This window comes from Numida meleagris, chromosome 4 (genome assembly GCF_002078875.1).
Source record: "Numida meleagris isolate 19003 breed g44 Domestic line chromosome 4, NumMel1.0, whole genome shotgun sequence".
Classification (NCBI taxonomy): domain Eukaryota; kingdom Metazoa; phylum Chordata; class Aves; order Galliformes; family Numididae; genus Numida; species Numida meleagris.
In genome coordinates, this window is record NC_034412.1 from 71,483,960 (window position 1) to 71,487,396 (window position 3,437).

Here is a 3,437-nt window from a genome sequence, read left to right on the forward strand (position 1 = left end):
TTGGTCAGAGTTATGTGTGGCACCAGTTCTATCCCACTGAACAGGCAGGTGCAGAAAACAAATTAATGGGGCAGGGAATTCCTGCTTGAAACAACAGCAAAGCACTTTTCAAGTTGGACTTTAAACCCAACATCTTTTATTTAGGTATAAAAAGAGGCTTAAAAATACATCCAGTACAAGACTGGCATTATTTATATTGTTGCTGGTGAAAGGACAGTGCATTGCAGATAGGAGAGGTGTCCCACCATTTTGGGTCAGAGTATGCATCAAAATAGCTACATGCAAATGTGGTGATGTGAAGGCACAGATGAGCTCTGTTCTGGCTGAGCAAGTGTTTCGTGGCTGACAGTGAGTGGCTGCTGGGGGTCCAGGTGACAGCAGTGGAGGTGTGACTACTTGTGGAATACTCACTGAAAGAGAGGAGAGAGGCTCTAGGTAAGTCCTTCTGCAGCATGTGGTGGGACACCAACTGAACAAACATGGAATTTGCTGCCTCTAAAGGCAGTACATAAGGCGCCTGGGAAAGATTTTTGGCAAATGAGACAAAGAGACATAGCAACCTCATGGTTAAGGCACATAATTTCTGCCTAACTGTTTAACTTCAGGCTAACTGTTCCTATGTGAGATGATGAAAAAGTTCCTTATACTGAACTTTTCAGAGGTTGTTGCTGGCTGTATGCACTTTGTGAGATACTAAAGTAGCTGGCGCTCACTACAGCAGTTAGTCACAGAGCTTTGAGCACACCAAGCACTACAGAGCACAGTGTGCTGAAATATTATGGGTGTCTCAGCCTAGAAACTTGATACTTCAGTTCAATATTTGTCACAGCTTTCCCTCTGTGTCAACGGTTTACGGGCTGGTTTGGCTTGGTTCCGTGACTAATGGGGACGCTCTGTTAAAATAACCATAGCGAACAGGTAATGTATACCTCATATGATGATCAAGAATTCTGGGACTATTTTTTCCTGGTCTTATCTCAAACCCATCAAGAGAGCAAACCAAGCTCGCCACACCATACAATATGGGAATTGCAGACCTCAAACAGGATAGCTGGCTTGTGCAGCTCTGCTATAACAACTCATATACGGAGTTGGTAAATCCACCCCTGCAAAACCATTTCCAGTGTGGTGCTGCACAGCATTTACTCCAATTATCTGTCTGCTACTGTTAAACACCCATTTGAAAAAAAAGTTACCAAATTCATTTGTGGAATGAGCTTGCATAAGAAGCTTCACTGAAACCAGTGGGTTTTCACTAGCTTTTTCCAGTATTAAATTTGTCAGTTTTCCCAGTTTTAGGACTGTTAGGTAGACGCAATTAGTCATCAGTATCACAAACTCCAATTTCTATGTGTGAGACACATGCAAGAACATTCACTAGGTAAAAAAAAACAACAACAAAACAACCCACACATAAGCATACTATCATGAAAGCAAGATATTACTCAGTGGGAAATGTGTGTTATTCTGCAGAATCTTGTTATTTAGGAAGCGAAAACTGTGACAAGTAGGTCATGACATAGAAATACAGTTTTCCAGTGTGATAGTGACAGATAATGCTTTTTTTTTCTTCTATGGCAAAGATGGCATCATAGAATACCTCACAAGTATACTGCTTCTACCCTGATTTTTCGTACAGCAGTAGGCCCCATTACATGTTTTTTATAGACTTTATTCTTGAGAAATACATCATGAATATCTTTATGAGTAATGGAGATCAAGTGCCAACATAGTCTTTCAGAAAATAAGCTGATTGGTACATATATGCTGTAAGAGTAAAGGAAAAAAAGAACAGCTGGTTTTAGAGGTAATCAAGCAGTGAAGACTTTTAATATGAAGAAGAAATTAATGTGATTAAGATAAATGCAGTTAAAAAAAAAAAGGAAAGAAAGGGAGAATGTAGGGTTCTCTCTTCACTCAAACAAAAACAAAAAACAAATCAGGTTCACCCCCAAAAAGTTTCCTTAGAAGTTTTCCATGTCCCCATAACTGTCTTATCTACACATGATCCACAAGTTCCCTGCCCAATAAAAATATCTTTTCTCTCTTTTAAAACATCGCCTAGCTGAATACCACTCAGTGCTGCCTTCCTCTGCCTTCACAGAAGCTAAGAGCCCACCTGCTGTTTGGGCTGTTACAGTCTCACTGGCATTTTCTAGCCTTTACTTTAGGTTTTGGAGTCAGTATAGGGCCTGGTCCTGTTTAATATCTTCATTGATGTTCTGGATGAGGGGATTGAGTGCACCCTCAGTAAGTTTGCAGATGACACCAAGTTGGGAGGAAGTGTGGATCCACCTGAGGGTAGGAAGGCCCTACAGAGGGATGTGGATAGGCTGGGTTGATGGGCCAAGGCCCTGCAAGACCAAGTGTTGGATCCCGCACTTAGGTCGCATCAGCCCCATGAATTGTTACAGGCTTGGGGAAGAGTGGCTGGAAAGCTGCACAGAGGAAAAGAATCTAGGGGTGTTAGCTGACAGCTGTCTGAACATGAGCCAGCAGTATGCCCAGTTGCCCAAGGAGGCCAGTGGCATCCTGGCTTGTATCAGAAATAGCGTAGCCAACAGGAGCAGAGAGGTGATCGTCCCCCTGTACTCAGCACTGGTGAGGCTGCACCTCCAGTACCGTGTTCAGTTTTGAGCCATTCACAACAGGAAAGACAGAGGCTCTGGAGCGTGTCCAGAGAAGGGCAGCAAAGTTGTGAAGGGTCCAGAGCACAGGGGAAATTTCAGGTTGGACATTAGGAAAAATTTGTTCTCAGAAAGGGTGGTGATGTATTGGAACGGGCTGCCCAGGGAGATGGTGGAGTCACTGTCCCTGGAGGCATTCAGGGAACGTGTAGATGTGGCATTTAGGGACATGGTCAGTGGGCATGATGATGATGGGCTGGCAGTTGAACCAGATGGTCTTAGAGGTCTTTTCCAACATTAACGATTCTATAAACTGTGGAGAGAAAGAGAATTTCATTCACTTTCAGGGCTTCATGGTTTGTTTTAACACGTCATCCAAAAAGGACCGTTCTCCTGCAATTTCTCTGTGTTGCCCTCCATGCATAGAGGACTGGGCAAGCTACCGGAAGGCTGCTGCACTCAGACACACTCACCACACCAAGTGACAGGCGCACGTTCTGCACAGCCCCCACGTGAGCAGCACAGCCACTCTGAGACCACTACCCTCACAAAGCCCTCAGCTAAGCCAGAAGGCCCAATAGACAACCATCGGCTGAGAGCAGGCACCCAATCCGCCCCACTGCTTCCGTCGAAGTCCCAAAAGGGGCTAAAGAGAGCGGAGAGAAAAAAAAAAGGCACTAACACCCACCCAAACCCACGAAGCCGTATCGCCGCGATTCACCCGGCGGCGCAGCACCCGCCCCCGCCGCCCATTCGCGCTTCCCGTGCGGCGCGGGGCGGGGCGTGCCGCCGGCCGGATGTTGTTGTTGT